Source organism: Scyliorhinus torazame, chromosome 3 (genome assembly GCF_047496885.1).
Source record: "Scyliorhinus torazame isolate Kashiwa2021f chromosome 3, sScyTor2.1, whole genome shotgun sequence".
Classification (NCBI taxonomy): domain Eukaryota; kingdom Metazoa; phylum Chordata; class Chondrichthyes; order Carcharhiniformes; family Scyliorhinidae; genus Scyliorhinus; species Scyliorhinus torazame.
Genome location: NC_092709.1, coordinates 282,484,569 through 282,510,579, shown reverse-complemented (window position 1 = coordinate 282,510,579; position 26,011 = coordinate 282,484,569). Strand labels below are relative to the sequence as shown.

General features: G+C 47.1%; 1 protein-coding gene and 1 long non-coding RNA gene across 3 annotated transcripts in view; one reads left to right on the top strand and one right to left on the bottom strand.

Annotated features, from left to right (window-relative positions):
* ccbe1 (collagen and calcium binding EGF domains 1) overlaps positions 1-26,011 on the bottom strand; it is a 434,800-nt gene that overhangs the window by 392,069 nt on the left and 16,720 nt on the right. The window lies entirely within an intron of this gene.
* LOC140409146 (uncharacterized) overlaps positions 25,220-26,011 on the top strand; it is a 232,469-nt gene continuing 231,677 nt past the window's right edge. Inside the window, exons 1-2 of the long non-coding RNA XR_011940287.1 lie at positions 25,220-25,290; positions 25,378-25,436. This is a non-coding gene — a long non-coding RNA (uncharacterized lncRNA). The remainder of the gene's footprint in view (positions 25,291-25,377; positions 25,437-26,011) is intronic.

Here is a 26,011-nt window from a genome sequence, read left to right as displayed (position 1 = left end):
ACCCCTCAATCGTCTCCGACATGCCGGATTAAAGCTCAAGCTCCAGACAACACGCCCCCTGAGTCACCCCCTGCAACAACCGTGCCCGTCGCATCGCCAGAGCTGAGGAGGTCTAAAAGAACGATCTGGACTCCAGCGAAACTGAACATTTGATGACCCCATGTCACCCCCGCTGGACTTGATTTCTTTAACAGGGGGTGAATGTGGTGAATGTATTCACCTAAGTATGAACTGTCTGTATAGTGCTGTGACCTATGACCTGGAAATGATAATACGGTCTACTTCCAGGTACTGTACTGGAACCCCGGTGGGCTCCGCCTCTGGCTCCACCCTCACCGGGGGATATACAGACCAGCCACCTGTGGGTGGCACTCATTTGTACAACAGATACTGGCAGACGAGTTCCTGGATAATAAAGAATAGTATTCACTCGTTCTCACAGTCTCACAGTGAATTGACGGTATAACACTACTCAGTTATATTCAACTGCTATGAAAACACAAAAATGGAATGAAATGGGATGGACCACCCAGCATGGACCCAGGCACCGGAAACGACAACGGCAAACCCCAGCCCTGTCGACTCTGCAAAGTCCTCCTTACTAACATCTGGGGACTTGTGCCAAAGAACATAGAGCTCTCTCACAGACTAGTCAAGCAGCAGCCTGACATAGTCATACTAACAGAATCATACCTGACAGACAATTGCCCAGGCAGCTGGCAGGACTAACCCAGCAGAGGTGGTGGTGCAGTGGTATACACTCGGGAGGGGGTTTTCCTGGGAATCCTCAACATCGACTCTGGACCCCATGAGGTCTCATGGCTTCAGGTTAAACACGGGCACGGAAACCTCCTGCTGATTACCATGTACTGGCCACCATCAGCTGATGAATCAGTCCTCCTCCATGTTGAACACCATTTGGAATAAACACTGAGGATGGCAAGGGCACAGCATATGCTCTGGGTGGGGGACTTCAATGTCCATCACCAAGAGTGGCTCGGTAGTACCACCACAGACCGAGCTGGCCGGGTCCTAAAGGACATGGCTGCTAGACTGGGACTGTAGCAGATGATGAGGGAACCAAAAAGAGTGAAAAACATACTTGACCTCATCCTCACCAATCTGCCTGCTGCAGATGCACCTGTCCATGACAGTATCGGTAGAAGTGACCACCACACAGTCCTTGTGGAAACAAGTCCCGTTTTCACATTGAGGATACCCTCCGTTGTGTTGTGTGGCACTACCATTGGGATAGACTTTGAACAGATCTTTCAACTTAAGACTGGGCAGTCCATGAGACATTGTGGGCCATCAGCAGCAGCAGAATTGTATCCAACCACAATCTGCAAGCTCATGGCCTGGCATATCCCCCACTCTACCATTACCACCAAGCCAGGGGATCAACCCTGGTTCAATGTAGAGTGCAGGAGAGCATGCCAGGAGCAACAAAAGGCTCACCAATAATGAAGTGTCAACCTGGTGAAGCTACAACATGGAGCTACTTGTGCGTCAAAGAGCAGAAGCGCCAGTAATAGACAGAGCTAAGCGATTCCACAACAAACACATCAGATCTAAGCTCTGCAGTCCTGCCACATCTGTGAATGGAGGTGGATAATTAAACAACTGACTGGAGGAGGAGGCTCCACAAATATCCCCATCTTCAATGATGGAGAAGTCCAGCACATGTCTGCAAAAGTCAAGGCCGAGGCATTCACAACAATCTTCAGCCAGAAGTGCCGAGTGGATGATCCATCTCGGTCTCCTCCAGAGGTCCCGAGGATCACAGGTGTCAGTCTTCAACCAATGCGATTCACTCCACGTGATATCAAGAAACAACTGACAGCACTGAATAATTAGAGGCTATGGGCCTGATAATACTCCGGCAATAGTACTGAAGGCATGTGCTCCAGAACTTGCCACATCCCTAGCCGAGCTGTTCCAGTACAGCTAGAACACTGGCATCTAGCCGGCAATGTAGAAAATTGCCCAGGTGTGTCCTGTACACAAGAAACAGGACAATTCCAATCTAGCCAATTACCACCCTATCATTCTACTCTCCATCATCAGCAAAGTGATGGAAGGAGTCATCAACCATGCTATCAAGCAGTAATTGCTCAGTTGAGTTTCGCCAGGGTCACTCACCTCCTGACAGCCTTGCTTCCATCATGGACAAAAGAGCTGAATGCCAGAGGTGAGGTGAGAGTAGCTGCCCTTGACACCCAGGCAACATTTGACTGAGTATGGTACCAAGGAGCCCTAGTTAAACAGGAGTCAATATGAATCAGGGGCAAACTCGCTGCTGGTTGGAGTCATACCAGGCACAAAGGAAGATGTTTGTGGTGGTCGGAGGTCAATCATCTCAGCTCCAGGACATCACTACAACAGTTCTTCCAGGTAGGGTCCGAGGTCAAACCATCTTCAGCTGCTTCATCAATGACCTTCCTTCCATCATAAGGTCAGAAGTGGGGATGTTCACTGATGACTGCACAATTTTCAGTACCATTCATGACTCCTCAGATAATATAGTAGTCCATGTCTAAATGTACCAAGACCTGGAGAATATCCAAGCTTGGGCTGATAACTGGCAAGTTACATTAGCACCACACAAGTACCAGGCAATGACCATCTCCTACAAGAGAGGATCTAACCATTGTTTCTTGACATTCAATAGCATTACCATCGCTGAATCCCGCACAATCAATATTCTGGCGGTTACCATTGTTAGAAACGGAACTGGACTAGCCATATTAATCCTGTGGCTACCAGGGCAGGTCAAAGGCTTGGAACCCTACAGCTGACCTCCCCAAAGCCTGTCCACCATCTAAAAGACACAAGTCAGGAGTGTAATGGAATACTCTGGACTTTCCCAGATGAGTGCAGCTCCAACAACACTCAAGAAGCTCGACATCATCCAGGACAAAGCAGCCCACGTGATTGCTACCGCTTCCACAAACATTCAAACCCTCCACCACCGACGAACAATGGCAGCCGTGTGTACCATCTACAAGATGCATTGCAGTAACGCACCAAAGTTCCTTAGTCAGCACATTCCAAACACATGACCACTACGATCTAGAAGGACAACAGCAGCAGCCACCTGGGAACCCCACCACCTGGAGGTTCCCCTCCAAGCCACTCACCACCCTGAGTTGGAAATATACCGTCGTTCCTTCACGGTTGCTGGGGTAATTCCTGGAATTCCCACCCTAACAGCACTGTGAATGTACCTACACCTCAGTTACTGCAGCGGTTCAATAAGGCAACTCACCACCACGTTCTGAAGGGTAACTAGGGATGGGCAGTAAACGTTGGCCTAACCAGCGACGCCCACATCTCGTAAATACATTTTTTTTAAACCCTTGGGGAAACAGGGCATGCTGTCTGGTCTCTACCGCGTCCAGTAATCTGCCCAGGTTGGCATCCCAGAGTAGTGGGGCTGATCTTCTTGGCTTGACTGCGAGCTGAATGGGGTTGACTTTGCTGGATCGGTTTAAATGCTGCTTGCCCTTGTTAGTGGGGGGCAGGTGAGCATGGTCCTGGTGAATCAGTGGGCAGGACCACCATTAGCGACATGAAGCCCGTTGGGCCACGTTAAGTAGATCCATTAATATTTTATAGCGACGGCCTTGCTGGGCCAAGCATTGGGAAGCTCGCGGCAGTTCCCACTCGCTACCACACTTAGAACCTTTTGGTCTAAATCGCACCCGTTAAATTGTGTTCTGTACCTACTATATAACTGCCTTTGCTTTTCACCAATAAACTCCGTTGTTAACAACTGGAAGCCTCCAGGGTATGTCTCGAGCCACCACACTCCCAGCCATTAGTTTAATTTACTTGTACTTTAGGGGGCAGCGTAGATGTGATTGGCAGCTTCTACAAATCATCTGCAGCTTAGATTCATTCATATCCATTCACAGTTCAGTGACCACTTCAAAGAGAGGTAAGTGCAGTGAAATCACACCCTTGAGTAATTGGATGCACTGAGTGCTTGCAATCACTTGTGAGCTAGATCGCTGCTCCTGCTCTCGTCACAGTCGAATCACTAAGATGTGTGACGGAGCATTGGGCACAGAGAATTGTGGCTGAGGAAAATGAATGTGCTGGTGCCAGCCCCACTACAATACAAAAGCTCTGTTGCAGAGGGCTCAGATATGAACTTCAGTGTGACATTGAACAGAAAAGGCTGATGGCAATACACAATGAAATGCTCAGTGCATTGGGATCTCTGAGGAGTGGGTCTGGCCGTCGAGTTTACTTCCCCACTGCAGAAATAAATTCTCAGGGCTTGATTCTCTGGTCCCCCAGCCGCGCGTTTCTCGGTGGCAGGATTCTCGGTATATCTTGGCGGCAGGATTCTCTACTCGCATTGCTTGTCAATGGGATTTTCCATTGAAGCCACCCCACGCTGCTGGGAAATTCACGGGCGGGGGTGTACTGCCGGCAGGTAAAGAGAATCGCAACAGTCGGAAAGTTCATCCGAGGGCCACGTCCCCACCCACAATGCGCTACCTGCCCATCACTCCTTTACTAGACCATCCCCGAAGCCCCCACAGAGACCCCTAAAACAGGAGTACTTCCCAAGAGACCACCTTAATAGGGAGACCACCCCAGGGTCCCCCTGAATAAGGGTAATTCCCCAAGGACCCCTTTAATACGGAGACTCCCGGATCACTTTACTAAAAGAACATCCCAAAGGGACACCCTCACCAAAAGAACCCCCCAAAGGGACCCCCTATGGAACCCCCTCACAGAAACGCCCTAACTAAAGGAACTCCCGCGCCCATACACATACACAGACCCCACCCTCCAGAAAAGAGGCCCCTGTCTAGAAGCTGGAGTATAGTCAGACAGGGGCAGTGAAAAAAGTACAGCTGCAACAGTTGCCTGGAAACTCCACCTAGAACATAGTACATACAGTGCAGAAGGAGGCCATTTGGCCCATTGAGTCTGCACTGAACCACTTAAGCCCTCACTTCCACTCTATCCCCGTAACCCAATAACCCGTCCTAATCTTTTTGGTCACTAAGGGCAATTTATCATGGCCAATCCACCTACCCTGCACGTCTTTGGGCTGGGTAGGTGGATTGGCACCTGTTCATTTCTGCAAAGAGAACAGCTCTGACCTGTTTTTAATCTCCTCAAATCCTGTAGCTCGAAGCCATTCATTAATTTTTAATAGTGGACTCTGATTGACAGCTTCCAAAAAACTGTTGCAATCTTGATTCATTCATCTCCCTTCGCTGATGAGTGACTCTAAGTGCTGAAACACAAATGTTTGCAGGGCCAGGCTGGTAGAGACCACAAGAGATTCCAAGCACTCAGTGCATTCCAATTACTCAAGGGTGTGACTTCACTGCACATACCTCTCTTTGAAGTGGTCACTGAGGCCACTGAACTGTGAATGGATATGAATGAATCAAAGCTGCAGATGATTTGTAGAAGCTGACAATCACAGACCATTACTAGAAAGCTATGAGTGGTTTGTAGCTAATAGATCTGTGGGAACCAGCGCAGATCACAGCTGCTCTCCTTCCAGGACACATAATGCTGCAAGGCAAGTGTTATAGTTGTAATTCTTCCCACTTTCCCTATCTGAATTGCAATCTGGCTTCCAGACAGGGGCATCGTTTTGGGAGGGGGAGTGGTCTGTGTGTGAGGGGGTACCTTTAGGCAGGGGGTTTCTGTGGGGGTCTTCCTATGTTCCAGGGATCCCTGTGGGGGTCTCCTTATCACACGGTTCCTGTTGGGCGTCTCCCAATTACAGGGGTCTCTGTGTGGTGGTCCCCTATCACAGGCATCCCTGTGAGGGGGGAGTTCTCGCTATCACAAGGGTCCCTGTAGGCGGGGTATCCCTATCACATGGGTCACTGTCGGTGGGTAATCCCCATCACAGGCATCCCTGTGGAGGGGGGGGGTCTCCCTATGACATGGGTTCTTGGGAGGGGTATCCCTTTCACAGGGGTCTCCCTATAATGGGGGCCCCTGTCAGGGGGGTATCGCTAACGCATGGGTCCCTGTCAGGGGGTAATCCCTATCACAGGCATCCCTGTGTGGGGGGGGGAAGAGGCTCCCTATAACAGGGGGAGGGGGGTTCCCCCCATTTCAGGGTTCACTGAAGGGGGTTCTGGTAGAGGAGGTTTGGGCAGGCTGTACATTGTTGAGGGGAAGGGGGAGGGGTGGCCCTCGAACGGGCTCAGATGGTCTTTACTAGATGGCCCTGAAGTGGTGAACCTCATGGTGGCCAGGGTCATGCTGGTAGAGGCCACAAGTGATCCGCGCTGATGTGATTCCTGACCGTGGGGACTGGTGAATCATGGAGGGCCAAAGCATAGTGCGCTGGACCCGCTAAATAGAACCATTTATTTACATGCTCCTGCTGGTGTGCAGCGGGAACCTCGTTCTGGCATCATTGGAATCAGTAAATTCTAGACTTCTACTTTTCCAATTGGAACTGTGCTAATGCCATCAATTCCACGTCAATAGTGTTAACTGAAGTGGTTGACACAATCATGTCAGTCTAAAAATGATTTCTTCACTTGCCAGCGGAATGTCTCATTATCCGTTATATTGCTGTGAATTTGGAGATATGACAGAAACCAGAAAATAATTCAATGTCAAAGACTGACACTCTGCAAATTATATTTTATGAAAATGTACACAAAGCATTAAAGAGATGGCTTGGCGATTTTTACTCATGTTAAAAAGAGTAACTCCGTACATACACAAGTTTGACATTAAGCACTGACACAAAGCTTTGCCTTCTCCGACAGCTAATGTCAGAGGCCCAACCCATTTTGAGGGCCTGGCCTCATGAATGGCTGGCAAACTGTGACTGGAAACTAAGCAGCCTGGAACATGATTTGTTATGTTGTAGGTGTAACATAAGCAGCTTCCTTGTGGTGCACTTGACAAAGGAAGGTTCAGACGTGGAGATAATTTCAACACGTTTATTCAACTATTTACACTTCTATTACTCGGGTTCGACACTACTGCTAATCCTACTATAGCTACCCAGACTGACTAACCAGCTGCTGCAATCCAGGTGGTGGGTGTAATATTGAATCAACCCTGTGTCTCTACTCCCTGACTGTCTCCACTGGAAAGAGGCAGATCATGTGTGTGGTGTCCTTTATATATGGGTTGGTGTAATGCCCCCCTGTGGTTGTGTCACCTCCTTGTGTATCGTGAATGTTTATTGGTCGCGTCCTATCTAACTGATCTATTGGTTGAGTGTGTGTGTGTGATGTTTCTGGTACTCCATGTAGTGTCCAGCCAGCCTACACGCATTTACATTGATGCACATCACCACAGAACAGAAAATCAATTCTGGGCTGCCACTGTGCAGCAACATCAGACGGTTCAGCCTGGATGTCCATGGAGGGGATAGTATGGTTTTCATTCCTAGGAGCGGTGGACCAATCTTGCAGCTAATGGCAAAATTACCTTTCTGAAGCACTGAGGAGAACTCCTGCTCCTCCTGGGCCTTCAAAACTAAATTAAAATTTTATCCGGTCCTATTTTGGCTGGACTGCCAGCTGAAACTGTGGAACTGACAATGACCTCTACCCTCAAACGACCTATTTATTTGAATCTCCTTCTTCCCACTTTTTTCAGCCCATGTTTGACAGCCTTTCTTTTAGTCCTGCACTCTAAAATTCCCTCCCCAAACCATTCCACTTTGTTGTTTTGTCCCTTCCCGAGATTCGGTTTAAAAGCTACCTCTGCTTTTGTGTAGCCACGTAAAATGGCTGCGTTCCGATTAATCTGGCCAAAACCCAGTTTGAAATGGCTAACCCGAAAGACTGCTGGGAAAAGCAGCTAACAAGACACAAGCAGGCAGCTGCAGACAGTATTGCATATTCGGCTCTGGGGAAGTTAGCCCAGATCGATACTCAGGGCTATCAACAGCCCATCAACCCAGGTATTTGCAGTTACATTCAGGACTGTTTGCAGACCACCTATCCAGACATCTGCAGTTAAATCGGCTATCCCCGGGAACAATTGCAACATATTAGCAATTGAATACCGGGCCAGACCTGTCGGCGCCTGCAGTGGCCGAAACAAAGACAGGTGAACGACCACCCCCCGACCGAGGAATCGCCTCACCATTGGACACATCGACGATCCAAAATTGCCCTTAGTGTTGGGTGGGGTTACTGGGTTATGGGGATAGGGGGGAGGGGTTAACCTTGGGTAGGGTGCTCATTCCAAGAGCCGGTGCAGACTCGATGGGCCGAATGGCCTCCTTCTGCACTGTAAATTCTATGATATCTATGATGACCCCAGGGATTGGGAACAAATCCAATCACTTGGGACTCAGGGTCAAGGGCCCCCCCGGGAGGCGGGAAGCCCCTGGGCCCTATAAAAGTGAGGGGTCAAGTTCAGATCTCTCTCTCTCTCCTCTTCGCCTGCTCGAGACCTTCGCAAGACCAGCAACCGGCAACTGTAAGTTTGAATCCAGCGATCGCTATCCGGTAGAGACACCTAGCCACCGACCTGTAGCAGCCTTTTGAATCCCACGGGCCAGATCTGATTGGACAAGCCATTCGTTTCCCTGACCTGGTGGGCTCTTCCTAAGTTAAGTATTGGCCAGTAGTGATAGGTTTATTATATAGAAAGTAGTATTAGTGTATTAATATTGCTTGTTGTATATAATAAATGACCGTTGTTTTAATCCTTACTAAGCGGTGTGCTGTATTATTAATTAATCATAACCTGAACTTGAACCACGTGGCGGCATCATAAAGATACCTGGCGACTCGTGAGCAAAGGTGACGTAATCAGAGCAAATAGACTAAGGTTAAAAAGAGCAACATTTGGCCACTGCTTCTAGTATCTTTCCCGAAGTAGGCACCTTTTCAAGTTTTTCTGTATTGAAAACCAGCACCCATAGCTCAGGGTACCATCAAGATGGGTCACTTCACAGTTTATATTCAGTAATATGTTTATTAATATAAATATGTCAATATTAAAAACATTGACTGGAGCATGCAGAGGACACACTGTGGTCAGACGGCAACAGATTGTTGAAGAGAATACGAAACAGGAAATAGACCACTGTTTTCATATGCAAAGGTGTAATAGCTATTTCCTGTGAAAGCTTTGGGACACTAATTCACCGGCCTTTACCAATTGGGGTCTCTCCAAATATATGAGCTCTTACTGCCCTGCCAAATAAGTTGATTTGGTGCCCATTCTACACCTGGAAAACAGGTGTGGCACCAACAAGTTTCTAATTGAATGTCAAGTAGTTTAAATATGTTTTACAGGACAAAGAAAAATCAACTGGAACTTTTTCACAGCACAGCAGCAGGTGGGATGGTACATTATTGAGCTAGGGATTGTAATATCTGCAAAAGTATCCAAAGTTCCTCACATGGTGAGCTCCCAATGCCATTCAAATCCTTTAAGGGGGGGGCTAACTATAGGTGGCATGCTTCCTAATGGGTCTGAAAAATCAGCGGGTAATCCATTTACATTAGAATCACAAAATTCCTTAAGTGCAGGAGAACAATCGGCCCATGGGATTGCACTGACCCTGTGAAAGAGCACCCCACCCAGGCCCATTCCCCTGCCCCATACTTGAAACCCAACTTAACCCGTGCATCTTTGGACACTAAGGGACAATTTAGCATGACCAATCCACCTAACCTGCATTATCCCATCCACATTATTCAACCGGCAGCTCAAAGACAACGGGTAAAACTGTTCAGAAAAGATTGGGAAGGAAAGGAGGAGTGGTGGCGGCATTGGTTAAGGAGAGCATTGCAATGCTGGAGAAAGAGGATGTCCCAGAGGGTTCAAGGACAGAATCAATTTGGCTAGGGCTAAGGAACAAAAGGGATGCAATTACATTGACTGGTATAGTCTATTTTTTAAAATAAATTTAGAGTACCCTACATTTTTTCCAATTAAGGCGCAATTTAGCGTGACCAATCCACCTAGCCTGCACATCTTTGGGCTGTGGGGGCGATACCCACGCAAACATGGGGAGAACGTGCAAACTCCACACGGACAGTGACCCAGAGCCGGGATCGAACGTAGGACCTCGGTGCCGAGAGGCAGCAGGGCTAACCCGCTGTGCCACCGCGCTGCCCCACATGGTGTAGTCTATTGACTGCCAACTAATGAGAAGGATGTAGAGAGACAAATCTGCAGGGAAATGACAGAGAGATGCAAACGTTACAGTGTAGTTATAATGGGTGGCATTGGAAACCGGAGCACCCTGAGGAAACCCACGCAGACACCAGGAGAATGTGCAAACTCCATATAGTCACCCAAGGCCGGAATTGAACCCGGTCCCTGGCACTATGAGGCAGGTGTGCTAACCACTGTGCCATGTTTGCATAGTTTTTAACTGCTTAATAATCACCACCCTTGTCACTATGCAGCAGAAACTGGGTAACATCGAGACTTAGCTGAAAATTAACAGTCATCGTTCACATCACACAAGTGCCAGGTAATGACCAAATGTCATTCGATGATTATTTGAAAAGAAACAAAGCTCAGGGATATGGGGAAAAGGCAGGGGAATGGCACTAAGTCATGGTGCTCATTTGGAGAGTCAATGTAGACATGATGGGCCGAATGGCATCCTCCTGTGCCACAACAATTCAGTGGTTCTGAGATGTTCACAAGGTCCAAAAATTAAAATATTTCTGCTCAGGTTTCCAATCAGAGCTGGGTGTGTGTGCATATGGCCTGAAAATGGGACACAATAGAGTGAAATAAATGGAAAAAAAGAGAAACACATTTTCTACCAATAAGAATCTTAAAGAAATTGCAGATATAGGTCTGGCAAAAACGAGCGTGTCTATGAACTTCTTACCGTTGTATATATGATTTGCTTTTACTGAAGATAAGCGATTAGTGGTATACTGTACTCAATACAAATAACATTAAAAGTAACTCCATAATGACAGGAGAGTTAAGACAAAGCTTGCCTTTAGTAAAACCCCAAAGAATTAATGATTATGATTAACACTGGGGGAAAATTGAAGTTCATCAGTTAAGATCAATGGTTATTTGTGAGCATATTGCCATTTTTAGACTGAAGGGAAAAAATGTAAAGTATCACAGAAACTATTAAAACGTTATTGGCATTAAAATGCAAGGTGTACTTGGTCATCTATACAAAGAAAACACAAGTTATTTACACAAATAAATGAGAAACAATATGCTAAGCTTTTCAGTTCAAGAGAATTGAACTTCGACCTTCAATTGAAACATTTATGACAAAGTAAACGTGCCCCCCCCCCCCCCCCCACCCCAAGTCCCATGTTTCTTTTTCCCCACTGGCCTTTTAATGCTCGATGAAAACAGAATATTTTACTGGAGACTTCCACTGCTTTATGTCGGCACTATTTTTATTACAAATATTTGTAACCTTGTAAGTTAATGGAAGTGTGCCTCAGTGGATAAATCTTCCTTTGAATCTTAACTTGGTCAGTGACCCCTATTTATTTTATTTAAGTAATTCTAATATCAGTGACATCAATCTAACAGTCTTATTGCTTAAAAATACCAAAAGTTTTCAGTCTACTGCCTTAAATCCCGAATGAGCTACACAAGCTGTTCTTACATCCACAGACAGTAAAAATAACATGAACTCCACTGCTGGCACTATTTGCACGTTTTATATGCTATTTTAAGACAAAAAATGACCAGAGTAGCTCAATTTGACTCTGGAAGATATCGGCATCAGCTAGTCAGATGGACGAATGGTCTGTTTCTCCGCTGCCGATTCTGTGTACCTCTGTGTAACATAGATTTATTTTCTACCCATCAACTTTATCATTCTCTACTTCTCTAACTAGATAAAACCATTTCCCATCCATTGAATCGTTCACGATTATGGAGGAGCTTTGTGGAAATCAAACAAGAAAAGACACCAACTCAAAACTACAAATTAGTAACAAGATGGAAAGATGGACAGATTATTTTTTTCCAAAGGCAACATTTTGTTTTACAGTAAATCATTGGGGAAGTCCATTGAAATAAACAGTAGGCTTGGTTTAAGTAAACTGGATGTGTTTCTGGAAATAGAAGGTTTGAGGGGCAGTATTAAAAGGCAGAAATGGTTGGTTAATCTATCAAAAAAGAATGAACTTGTTGGGCTTAATCACCTTCTGTATTCCTAACATTTTTACATGTAGTGGGAACTTTCTCTTGCATTTCCTTTACTGATGTCTTCAGTTGTTGCGTTTAAACTCAGCCAACATTCAAGTTCTTCGTTCTCTCTTTTTATTTAAAAGAGCTTTCTCAAATAAGGATATTCTATTCGCATCAACAGTAACATACATCCAACTCCCCACGTCTTCCATGAACTTAATTGCAGTTCTAATGTCGTCCATAAACCTTGAAAGCTTTGGCTGAGGTACTTCAAATGGGATGAATTCTCTTTCTGCATTTATTTATTGTTTCACTGGAGTACAATAAATGTTTGAAACCCTAAAAGATTCCTCTTTTTCAAAGGATTTGTTTATACCTTTATTCTGTTGCTAACTTTTGGTTGGCTCTTAAATCGTAATTTGCTCTGTTTGTTTAACCTTTACTCTAGAGTCGCCAGGCATCTTTATACCACCACGAGATTCAAGTTCAAGTACTGATCAATAACTCAACACACCTATTAGTAAGATTCAAATCAAAACACATTTATTATACACAGTAAATCACTACTCATGCATAAACTCTACTTTCTAGACTATTCCTATCACTAAAAGGCCTATACTTAGCTTCGGACTGGCCCACCAGGTCAGGGGAACAAATGGCCTTTCTGCAGTCTGCAGGTCCTGAGTCTGCAAGATTCAAAAGCTGGTATGGACTGGTAGCTAGGATCGCCTATCTTGTAGCGAGCGTTGACTTGAGACTTACTTGGTTGGCGGCAGCTGAGACAGGTCACTCTCACGGGTTGATTCAAGTTGCTGAGTGACCCTGCCAAAGAAGGACGATTTGAACTTGGGGGCTTTACTTTATAGTCCCCAGGGGATTCCCGCCCTTCGGGGCGGACCCTGTACATGGTTCCAAGTGATTAGACTACTTTCCGATCACTTGGATCGATTTCTCCAATACTGGAGTCGTTCCCTGATCGTTGGGCGGTCCCTAAATGTCCGTTGGCCTTCCTTTGTCTTGGCTCCTGCTGGCGCCGAGGAGTCTGGCTTGGCTTTATTCACCTCAACTGTTGTGATTGTGCCTTGGAATCGCTCATTACTATGCAGATGGCTGCTGCATTACTATGCAGATGGCTGCTGGTTTCAGTGCTGTCTGGTTCCTTACAGATTTCAATACACATGATTTCTGTACTTGCTTGTCTTTGCCTGTGTTGGCTGAATTTCCCTTCAGCCTTTGCGGTTCTCCATTTTAAGTCGGGAAGAGGCCAACTCATGTGGCTACAATTCACCCTAAAATATATGAATACATTTTTAACATTACAGCTTTCTGGTATCGGTGCCATTGGCACTCAAAGCACTGTCTTACCAAAATTATTTAGAACACTCTAGTTTTATTTTACTGGATTGACTAATGCACAAATAAAATGCACGGAAGGAACAAAGGAAAAATACAGAAAATTGTTAGCAGTCTGCAGGAAAAGCAGCTCTTTTTCTGGGAGCATATGTCTCCTCTCAAACCAGGGTGCTGATTCAATATTGCATGTTACAATTACTCCGTAGAGGAATCTGAGAAGTGGCAATTCAAGATGCCCAGGGGTTGAACTTGAGGTGGATAACTATCCAGCTGCAGGTCTTAATGCCAATTTGTAAGTCACAATGTGAATGTGCTCCGACACACACCATAACCAACATTATTGGTGTGAGAGTAAATCTGCAATAAAGGATTTGCCTAGGCAAAATTAGCAATACAATTGACAAAGATTGTCCACTGTAAATTAATTTGAGTTAAATTCAATGGAGGCATGTGTGACAATGGAAGTATTCCCTTCCCTCATATTGTCCTTTAGAGTAAAGAACCAAATCTGAGTTTTTGAAGGAACTCAGTTCCAGCCTGGCAAGGCTGAACTCCTGTTATTTCCACCCCCCCCCCCCCCCTCAACCCCCGCCCCGTAACTTGTAAAGTAATTGTTACGAGCTTCTGAAAAGAATCTTCGATATACTGCTGTTATATATAATGATGCTTTGATTTGCTAACACAGTGCCCAATTAATCTGAAAAGAATCACAGTTAATCTGACAATAGTTCTTTTACTTTGCAATACTGAATGGGTTCTGAACTTCATACAGAGTCAATTCTGACTGATATCTCTTATGTCAAAGTCAGAGACACATTTCCTGGTCATTTCTTCAAAATAGCCGGATGAAAGATTTCTGTCACAATAAAACACTTGTCGAGTCAGCGCTACCCGTCAGCTTTTTCACTGGAGCTGCATTGTGTGTACAAGTCACACACAAGTAACAACAATGAACCGGTTCATGCCTCAACAACAAACCTTTTCAACAAAATGAAGTGATCCGCGACTTTTAAATATATTCCTTATTATACAATTAGGATGCACGCAACGTAGTGGTTCTCAGCCACCTTAGCCTGGGAACTCACCATGATCTAGTACATAATAAATACACATTTGTGAACAGTCATTTAGGCAAATCTCTGCCACGTTTGTGTGAATTCTGCATCCATCAAGTGAGGTAATGAATTTTGGTAGGTCTAACATAGAGGGGATATATACAGTAAATGGCAGGCACTCTTTCCCAGGGTGGAGGGTCAATCACCAGGGGGCACAGGTTTAAGCTCCGTGGGGCAAAGTTTAGAGGAGATGTGCAAGGCAGTTTTTCTATGCAGAGGGTGGTGAGTGCCTGGAAAGTGTTGCCAGGGGAGGTTGTGGAAACAGATACATTAACGGCGTTCAAAAGGATCTTGACAAACACATGGATAGGATGGGTATAGAGTGATACATTTGGTAAGATGAAGATGGCACTGGCATTTTTTATGTCATTTTTAAGAATGAACCTTGGAGGCTGAACAATAGAGTATAAAGAAAATCAAGTTGCCACTTTTCAGAAACTGTAACCATGCTTCCAAAGAAAAAGTTTGCAACAAAAAAAATGGTTAAACGCAAGTTGAAATGAATGATAAATGGCTAAATACCGAATAAGGAAAAGGCTTGGGTATTGAATCCCATGGACTCTAAATATTTAACAATGTATTAGCTTGTCTGAGCAATTGGTAAACACTTCACATTCACTGAGTTGTGTTTTGATAGTGAACAGGCAAAGATTTAAAACAAAAATCACACTTAGACACAGACATACACAGGTATGCAAATCCAGCAAAGGTTGCAAAGGCAGTCAGAATTTAAGTCGGAAAGTTGCAAGAACAAACCTTAGCTAGGAGGTGGTATGTTCTAGTGCGTTGCAATGATTGAGTCAGTGCACTAGAGAACGCCTAGTTCGTGACTAGTTAAAAATGTCTTAAATTATAATAACGTGGGAAGGAAAATAATACTAATACTACTAAACTATAAACTGTTGATAACTATAATATGAGAGGTAATACAAAACACGACTTTCTACGATGACTCCTAACCCCAGACTCCTCAAGGCTGCAGTATCACGTGGTACATCTCTACTGACACCTGCTGCTTGGAGGTCTCACATGTTAACATATAGAATTGCTTATGCATATCATTACAGGAGGCAGAAAGAAAATGCCAGAAGTCGGTTTTGAGTTAATTTGTTTCCGCAAACTAAATCATCCACTAGAGTGGGGATTTTATAAATCAAAGATGGAATAAGTTATAAGAGTGGAAGTGGAGTGATAGTTAAACACGTGTGGTAAGAAGATTTGCTGCACGGAGACATGTTTGGCCTGGATCTTTGAGTATCTCAACAAGCCATTCAAGGATCATGTTTGCGCTGAATGGAATACGTGCATTGTTGAGAGAGAAAAAACCTTCTCACTGAGCGGAAATAGGCATGCTGCCCTGTTTGATATTTTGTGCTTTTGAATCATGCAATGCTTTCAGTGAAAAAAAGGAGTCACAGCATCACTTACCGCACAGTGGGAGGCCATTCAACCCGTCAAGTCCATACCACGCCTCCATGGAGTAATTAAGTCTTCCCATTCCTCCAACATATTCCCGTAGTCCTGAAAGTTTATTTCGTTCAGGTGCCTATCCAACGTCCTTTTGAAATTATTGATCGTCTGTTTCCACCACCGTCACGGGCAGCAAGTTTCCATCATTAATTCTCACCGCCCAAAGATGTTTTTCCTCACAAGCCTCGTGCACTTCTTGCCCAAAAACTAAAACCTGTTTCCTTAGACCTTGTGCCTATCAGCAAGTGGGAACAGCTTTTACTGTCATCAGATCATTCAGAATGCAGAATATCCAGTTCAGTGAATGAAGAGGAAGATGATTTGTGGTGGAGGGATGATTCTGAGAGTGAAAGCATCAAATCTGATCTTATAATAATGTAATGGACAAAGTCACCGGATGCCGAAGACAGAATTAAACAGCTTTAAAAAGCTTTGCCCCAGATTTTTTGCCATGATGGAGAGGCTCTCTGATGTGGCAGAAATCTCCAATTCCTACCCCCAAACCTGGAATTTCCCATCTTCGCGAGGGATCAGGCATACAAAATCCACGGATGCAGCTGACCAGTTAAACCACCAGCTGGCTCCACTGAAGTGGGATTTTAGAAGGGACTGTGGAACATGGGGCAGGATTTTACACTTCCCCCTTCCACACCTACCCTGAGAACCTGCCTTGGGAGCAGTGTAAAGTTGGGGATTCCCCCCGCCCAAACCCAGACGCAATTTCATACTTGAGCGGTCATGGCCTTATGTGGGAAACCCGCCCATTCACCTACCAAGGCCCTTCAATGAACACTTAAGTGGCCAAGGAATTTATCTTACCCAACCTCAATTTGTAGGCTGACGGGGTAGGGTAGAAAAGAGACATTTAAACTTTTCCCCATCTCAGGCAGGAAGGGAGATCCCGCACTCTGTTGACCCCCTCAAGGTTGGGATGCACATCCCCACCAGGATCCCCCTCCATCTTGCCTTCTCCAATGTTGCAATCGCCCACCTTCCCGACCCAGAAACTCACATTCTTTGCCCCCCCCCCCAAGCCTTCTCCAAAGTTGTGATCGCCCCTCTCCCAACCCAGCACCCCCCATCCCCTAGTTGTCCCCTACTCTCCTGTCCCATTGGTCCAGTACTTAGTCCCAGGCAGTGCACTGCAGTACCACTTCTGGCTACTGCACCACTGTGCCTGGCTGGGTTGAAGAGCTGTCAGCCAATCTGATTGGCAGTCAGCTTACACGGATGGGGCTTCCTTCCAAAGGCAGACAGAAGCCCCTCTCACCACCAAGCAATGCTCAAGTGAGTGGCAAATGGCAGTGGGAATTCGAGAGCCGGCAGCTGCGCATTAGACGCCGACTCTCAGGATGGCGAACACCAATTATTCACCATTCTTAAAATCGTACCCCTGGATTGTGCAGATTAGAACAAGTAGGAGGAGGTCTGAAATTGGTGGATTAATTTGAATAGCACTGACTAGCATTCTGCCTCGCAGCACCAGGGACCCTGGTTCAATCCCAGCATTGGGTGACTGTGTGGGGTTTGCATGTTCTCGCTGTGGGAGGAAAGAGGATGCTCCACTTTCATCCCACAAAGATGTCCAGGTTAGGTGGATTGGACATGCTAAACCTCCCCTTAGTGTCGAGGGTTGTGCATGTTAGGTTATGGGGTTACGGGGTTAGGGCAGGATGGGCAGGGGAGTGGACCATGGTAAAGTGCTCTTTCGGAGGGTCGGTGCAGACTAGATGGGCCGAATGTCCTCCTTCTGCACTGTAGTGATTCTATGAAAACCCTTTGGAGAAGGTACCCCTTTGGATCGGGTTCCGGAACACCTTTGGAAGAAGTAAGGCATTCAGGTGAGGATTCTTTTACGTGAACATGATTGTGCACTTTTTACACATAAACACTTTGGAACTGTAAAGCTGTCAAAGAACTGTCCAGCTTTCAAAGAACTGTTAAAGAGCTGTCCAGCTGTCAGAGCAGTTCAGGAACTGTCCAATGATGCTGGCTGAGTTTGCATAGAAGAGATAACAGCAAAGGGTGGTGTGTGTGGAGGGGAATGGCGTGAGTTGGCACTACATTAGCATGGGGGGATAGGAGCGTTGGGGACATGGGGGGTGGCATGGGTTGGCAATGATTGGCATGGATGGAGCATAGAAAGTTCATTGGGGTAAGGTGGGTTGAGGGTAGGGGGAATAGATTTTGTTTTATTATTTTTAAATTATTTAAACATGGTACCAAAGCACAGAGACCTTGCGCCCAGCCACCTCCACACACAACAGTCTCCACACTCGTTACCCACCCGTAGTACTATTTCAAGCATAACTACCTGGTCACAGCGACAGCCACAGGTCATCCTGGTGGTCTAGTATCTTTGACCATTTCTTTTGTTCAATTTTGTAAGATGTTCTGAGAAAGTGAATCAGTGTGGACGTACCCACACTTTCCCTCACCTGCAATTGCAGGCTGCAGCACCTTCAGTGCTGGAGGGCCTCCATTTTGTCTGACTTCTTTGACAGCCTGCCCACCCTCTGGCCATTAAATCATGTTGACTGATTATTGACAACACAATGTGGGGTCAGGATCCAGATTTTGTCCTGACGTCAGAGTCCTGACCCCAGAAGGAAACTCTTGTTCTTGGTGGGCTTGCACAAACTATGCACACATTGTTCCTAAAACAGCCCTCTCCAATTGGGCAGGAGGAAAGAGCAGTTGACTATGGATGGCAACAGGCCTAAACTAAATAGATTAGGTGTAAGGGGTGGACAGCTGATCTGGAATTTAGCTTGGCTGTGGTTGGGGCCCAGTAAATACCATGAGGTAATTAAATGGGAGGTGTAGAGGACATGAGAAGGTATTGTAAAAGCAATGGATCAATGTGATAAGTCTTTTTTCATTCTTATACCAGAGAGGCAATTATTTTTTCTTGTTTCAAAATGTTACCACATTAGCTATGCCTATTCAAGACTTCCGCTTCTGATCATGGAGTGATTGGTCACATAAAGGGCTGTTCCTGTTCAAAGTCACAGAAAAGGGCTCTTTTTACCCAGATCTGGGTGGAATTTTGATGAAAAGGCATAGGTGAATGTTAGAGGAGTAGTTTACCCCTGGAATGGTATGTCTTCTGATCACCGGATCCGGCAGAAAACAGTGTGAGGTTTGGCTGGAAAGTTGAAACAGTCTTGTCCTTCACAGACAGTCTCTTCCAGCATGTAGGCGGGGCAGGGGCATGCTGTCAGGCCCCAGATACAGGAACTGATGACTTTTATCAAGGAGGAATTCCATAAATAGAGGAAAGAAATGTATGAGGATCATGCAAAGGCCATTGCAGAAGCTGTGGCACCCCTGAAAAGTACTTTGGAGCGGATGGAGAGGTGTTTGGAGGTGCAGGGGTCACAGATTCGGGAGATTGAAGGAGTGATCTCAGGCCACAGCGATCGTGTGGTGGCTCTGGAGGCGGAGGTGGGGCTCCTAGGAGACCTTTGTAAAATGCTGAGGACAAAGGAGGAGGAGCAGGAGAATGCCTTGAGAAGGCAGAACCTGCGAATAGTGGGTCTGCCTGAAGGAGTGGAAGGTGTGAGTGCCACGAGGTACGTCTCGAGGATGCTGGCGGGACTGGTGGCAGAAGGGGTGCTGGATAAGGTACCTGAAGTGGACCGAGTGCATAGGTCTTTGAGGCAAAAGCCTAGAGCTGGGGTGCCGCCGCAGGCGGTGATCGTGAGACTCCATAAATTTGTGGTGAAAGAGAAAATTCTATGGTGGACCAGGGAGAAGCGTAGCTGTGACTGGAAGGGAAATAACGTCCGGATTTATCAGGACACCGGAGCCAGTTGGCAAAATGGTGGGCAGGTTTCAACAAGTCCAAGGCGGTGCTGTACCGGCGGCAGAACAGGTTTGGGGTGCTCTATCCGGCGAAGTTATGGGTGACGTTCGGAGGCCGGGAGTATTATTTCGAGACCCCAGAAGCGGCCGAAGACTTCATTAAGGTGCTTTTGGAGAAGGCTACCTGGAGTTCAGGAGAAGCCCTTGTTTGGGTGGGGGAGAGTAAGGCCAGCAGGGGGCCTTCTTCTTGGAGCTGAGGAGTGGGGGGGAGGTCATTAGGATGTGCCTTTGGGCAGGGGCAGCCGCGCTAGCAGGTTATGCTGGTGAACGGAAGTGAGGTGGTGGGGGAGAAGGCCAAGAGGGGTGGCCGGGGGGAGGGGGGAAAGGGGAAGTGGGGGGGGGGAGGGGAAAAGAGCGGGGGGGGGGGGGGATTTCTGCGATGCGGCAGGGGATGAGAGAGGACATGGTCAAGGGCGAAGAAAGGGGCCATCTGGGATGGGCTAGGTACAGAGTGGAATTAAAGGGGCAGGGGTTAAGTGGGGAAGATGACGGACGGTAGAGGGGATTGGAGGCGCAAGCCTCCGGTAAGGTTGATAACGTGGAACGCCTGGGGTCTGAATGGGCCGTTTAAAAGGTCGTGGGTGTTCGCGCACCTCAGGAGCTTGAAAGCGGGGCTTGTCTTTTTGCAGGAGACACACCTCCATGTGAAGGAGCAGGTTAGGTTAAGGAAGGAGTGGGTTGGGCAGGTTTTTCACTTGGGGTTTGATTTGAAATCGAGGGGAGTGGCGATTTTAATGAGCAAAAAAATGGGATTCCTGAGTGCGAAGGAGGTGAGGGATCCAGGTGGGAGATATGTGATTGTGAGTCGGGTATTGGAAGGGCCACTGGTAGTATTGGTAAATGTGTATGCCGCAAATTGGGATGATGTGGGTTTTATGAGGGGGTTGCTGACAGCAATCCCGGATTTGGCCACGTACCAGTTGATCATGGGAGGAGATTTTAACTGTGTCCTGGAGCCGAGGGTGGATAGATCGAGCCCCAGGTCGATGGGTAGGGTACGATTGGCAAAGGAGCTGGGGGGGTTTATGGAGAGAATGGGTATGGTGGATCCATGGCGCTTTCAGAACCCAGGGGGGAGTATTCCTTCTTTTCACACGTCTATAAGGTGTATTCGAGGATTGATTACTTTGTAGTGAGTCGGGAGATTTTGGTTGGGGTGGAGGGGGCAGAGTTTGCGGGGATAGTTATCTCGGACCATGTACCCCACTGGCTGGATATTCGGTTCAGTACGGGACGAGAGCAGAGGCCAGAGTGGAGGTTTGACTCGGGGTTGTTGGCGGATGGAGGTTTTTGTGATAAGGTGCGGTTAGCGATTAGGGATAATGTGGAGTTCAATCAGAATGGGGAGTTGTTGGCGGGCATTTTTGGGAAGCACTGAAGGCAGTGGTCCGGGGAGAAATTATCTCATTTACGGTTCATGTGAATAAGGAAACGAAGGCGGAACATGACTGTCGAGTGAGCGAGACAGTGGAGGTGGACAGGGAATATTCGAGGGTGCCACCATGGAGGGATTGGCGAGGAGAAAAAAGTTGCAGTGGCAATTTGACAGGCTGACACCGGGGAGGGTGGTCGTGCAACTGCGTAGGGCAAGAGGGGTGCAACACGAGTATGGGGAGAAAGCTGCGGAGGCAGGCTGCATCCTGGGAAATATTGAAGATCTGGACTGGGGCTGGGGATGTGGTGTCAGAGCCAGGGAAGATAAATGAGGCATTTAGAGAGTATTACCAGGGACTTCATGAGGCAGACCCAGGAGGAGAGGAGGGGGACATGGGGTGGTTTCTGGACGAGCTGGAATTTCCCCAGGTGGTGTAAGCAAAGAGGCAGGCATTGGAGGAGCCCCTGGGGCTGAGGGAGGTGCTGGATAGTATCAGGGGTATGAAGTCGGGGAAGGCCCCTGGGCCGGATGAGTACCCGGCAGAATTTTATAAGGAATTTGCGGCGGACCTGGCACCGCATCTGTTGGGGGTGTTTAATGAAGCACTGGAGAGGGGGGAGTTGCCGGAGACGATGAAGCAGGCAGTAATCACACTAATCCCCAAAAAGGGAAGGATCCGGTGGAATGTGGGTCGTATAGACCCATATCACTACTGAACATGGATGTGAAAGTATTGGCTAAGTTGTTGGCGGGGAGGATGGAGGATTATGTCCCGGGGGTGGTTGCAGAAGATCAAACAGGCTTCGTGAAGGGGAGGCAGCTCGCGAGTAATATAAGACGGCTGTTGAATGTGGTGATGAATCCGTCGAGAGCTCTGGTACTGGAAGTGGTGGTGTCCATGGACGCGGAGAAAGCATTTGATCGGGTGGAGTGGCGGTACTTGTTCGAAGTTTTGGGAAGGTTTGGGTTTGGGCCGAGATTTGTGGCATGGGTGCCGTTGCTGTATGTGGCGCCAAGAGCGAGGGTGAGGACAAATGATATGAGCTCACGAAGCTTTGACTTACACAGGGGTTCGAGGCAGTCATACCTGCTGTCGCCACTGCTGTTTGCGCTGGCCATAGAGCCATTGGCGATGGCTCTCAGGGGGTCGGCAAAGTGGCAGGGGGTAATGAGGCGACAGAGGGAGCATCAGGTGTCACTCAATGCCGATGACCTCTTGCTGCAGTTTTGGATCCGTTGGAGTGTATGGGAAGGACTATGGGCTTGTTGGGGAGGTTTGGAGGGTTATCGGGATACAAGCTGAATGTAGGGAAAAGCGAGGTATTCCCAGTGAATGAGTTGGCACAGCGGGCTAATTTAGGGGGGATGCCATTTACGGTAGCGAGGGATAGGTTTAGGTACTTGGGGATTCAGGTAGCGAGGGAATGGATGGGGCTCCATAAGTGGAACTTCAGAAAGCTGGTGGAGGAGGCCAGGGTGGATCTTAAGAGGTGGGATACACTGCACTTAACGTTGGCGGGGAGGGTCCAAGTGGTGAAAATGAATACTCTGCCGAGGTTCTTGTTTATCTTTCAGGCTCTCCCGATCTTTATACCAAAGGCTTTTTTTCAGAAAGTGGACACAATCATCTCTGACGTTGTATGGGCGGGGAAGGTGCCAAGGGTGGGGAGGACCCTGCTACAGAGACAGAGGCAGCAGGGGGGATTGGCATAACCAAACGTGCTTCATTATTATTGGGCGGTGAATGTGGACAAGGTGCAGCGGTGGTGGGAAGGAAAAGGGGTAGAGTGGGTTAGGGTGGAGGAGGAATCTTGTAAGGGGTCTAGTTTGAGGGCTATGGTGACGGCAGCATTGCCAATGGCTCAGAGTAGGTATTCAGGGAGTCCAGTGGTGCAGTCCATGGTGAAGATATGGAATCAGCTGAGGAGGCATTTTAGGCTGGAAGGGATGTTGGTGCTAACGCCGCTGTGCGGGAATCATGGGTTTGAGCCGGGGGGGATGGATAGTGTATACAGGAGGTGGAGGGAAGTGGGGCTGGTCAAGGTGAGGGATTTGTATTTGGAGGAAGGGTTTGCCAGTCTCGGGGAGCTAAGGGAGAGGGTAGAGCTGCCGAGGGGTAGTGAGTTCAGGTATCTACAGGTTAGGGACTTTGCACGAAAGGTCTGGAAGGGGTTCCCTAGATTGCCGGATTACACCCTGCTGGAGCGACTGTTGCTTCCGGATGTGGAAGCTGAGGGAAGAATTGGGGATATATATATAAGTGGCTGGGGGAGCAGGGAGGCGTGCGGGTGGTGAAAATCAAGGAGAAATGGGAAGCGTAGTTGGGAATGGAGATCAATTGGGGTGTATGGAGTGAGGAACTGCGAAGCGTAAACGGGACCTCCTCTTCATAGATTATCATAGAATTTACAGTGCAGAAGGAGGCCATTCAGCCCATTGAGTCTGCACCGGCTCTTGGAAAGAGCACCCTACCCAAGGTCAACACCTCCACCCTATCCCCATAACCCAGTAACCCCACCCAACACTAAGGGCAATTCTAGACACTAAGGGCAATTTATCATGGCCAATCAACCTAACCTGCACATCTTTGGACTGTGGGAGGAAACCGGAGCACCCGGAGGAAACCCACGCACCCACAGGGAGGATGTGCAGACTCCGCGCAGACAGTGATCCAAGCCGGAATTGAACCTGGGACCCTGGAGCTGTGAAGCAATTGTGCTATCCACAATGCTACCGTGTGCAAGGATGAGCCTGATACAGTTTAAGGTGGTGCACAGGGTGCATATGACTTGGGCGAGAATGAGTGGGTTCTTTCAGGGGGTAGCAGATGAGTGTGAGAGGTGTGGGTGGGGGCCAGCGAATCATGCGCACATGTTTTGGGGTTGTGAACAATTGGGAAGATTCTGGGCGGGAGTGTTCGCGGTCTTAGCCAGGATAGTGGAGGTGGGGGTGGACCCCGGACCCTTTGGTGGCGATATTTGAGGTTTCAGAGAAGCCGGAGCTCATGGAGAGGAAGAAGGCCGATGTCTTGGCCTTCGCCTCTCTGATTGCACGGCGATGGATTTTGCTGGAGTGGCGGTCGGCATCGCCACTGGGGGTAGCAGCATGACTGGGTGACCTGTATGACTTCCTGCGGTTAGAGAAGATGAGTTAAGGGGCTCAGCAGGGAAGTTTGAGAAAAGGTGGGGGATGTTTGTGACCGTGTTTGAGGAGCTGTTCATCGGGGGTGGGGGGGGGGGGTTAAGAAAGGAGAAAAATCTGTACAAGCTGTATAGTTGATTGTTGGGAAGAATGTTTCCCGGGGTGTTTACTTACTGTAACCTACTTTGATACAAGTTTGAATAAAATGCATTTAAGAAAAAAGCTATGCCCATTCAAACAAAGCCATATTACTCTAAATCTTCTTTACCTTTCAGTTAGCTATATTGAGGGCATATTTCACAATTTATTCATCCTCAACCAAGCCGATGAAGTGTATTTTTGTTCTGTTATATTGAGTACTTGAATTGTGTTACTTGTGCTTCAGATTTTAATTAAAAGGTCAGTGGTGACAGTTACAAACTTTTTGAAGTGCAGAATGGAATAGCGATGAAGGAAGTCTGATTGCAGATAATAAAAACGTTCAGAAGAAATGTATGTGCATTAGAGCTAAGTTCTATGGTGCTGTTATTAAAATGTGCCTGTCCAAAATACTTAATAAAGAAATATTGTCTGAGGTTTGTGAATGTTGGGTGAAGGGAGGAAAACTCTAGTGTGGGTGTCCTGCATGACTGGATAGGAAAGTGAGTGTCTGTCTCAGGATGTGACCAGGCAGGTAAAAGAGTTATTGCAGATCACTCACTGAACTGTTGGTTTAATGATTACTCACTCTTGCGTTTCAACCAGACTTAGCCACTCCTTCAGAAATTGTTGCAATCAATTTAATATAATTCTAAACTCTGGAAACTGCAGTTGGTGCAAATTTTCCGGGTTTACCGCTAGGCTATTGAACGAATTTGGGTAAATGTCCACCTGCCTGTTAGCTACTGTTAGTTATGTTTTGAGAAGCACGTGTAAATCATTGAACTCCTGTGCCATGATATACAGGTCAATGGAGCCATTTGCAAAGGAGAGCACATGTAAGGACAGAGCTTTATCTGTTGCTGGTAAGTGAATGCTTCTTCAATAAAATCCCCATATGTGTTGGTGTTAGTACATGTAATATAGGGGGAGTAGGCTCTCTTCAAAGAATTTACAGTGCAGAAGGGGACCATTCGGCCCATCGAGTCTGCCCCAGCCCTTGGAAAGAACCCCTTACTTAAGCACACACCTCCAGCCTATCCCTGTAATGAAGCAACCCTATCAAACCCTTTGGACACTAAGGGCAATTTAGCATGGCTAATCCACCTAACCTGGACATCTTTAGACTGTGGGAAGAAACTGGAGCACCCAGTGGAAACACACGCAGACACGTGGAGAACATGCAGACTCCACACAGACAGTGACCCAAGCCGGGAATCAAATCCGGGACCCTGGAGCTGTGAATCAACAGTGCTAACCACTGTGCTGCCCATGGATATTTTGTGAACAACTTTCCTCAAAAGCTCAATGCACTCAACATGACTGCAAAAGCTGACAGTACTGCACAACCCAATTGTCTTTAATCCAGACCTTGACCGAACGAATGTTGTTCAGTAGAATAATATTCTATGCCAAGTACTTGCCCCAAATATCACAAAGT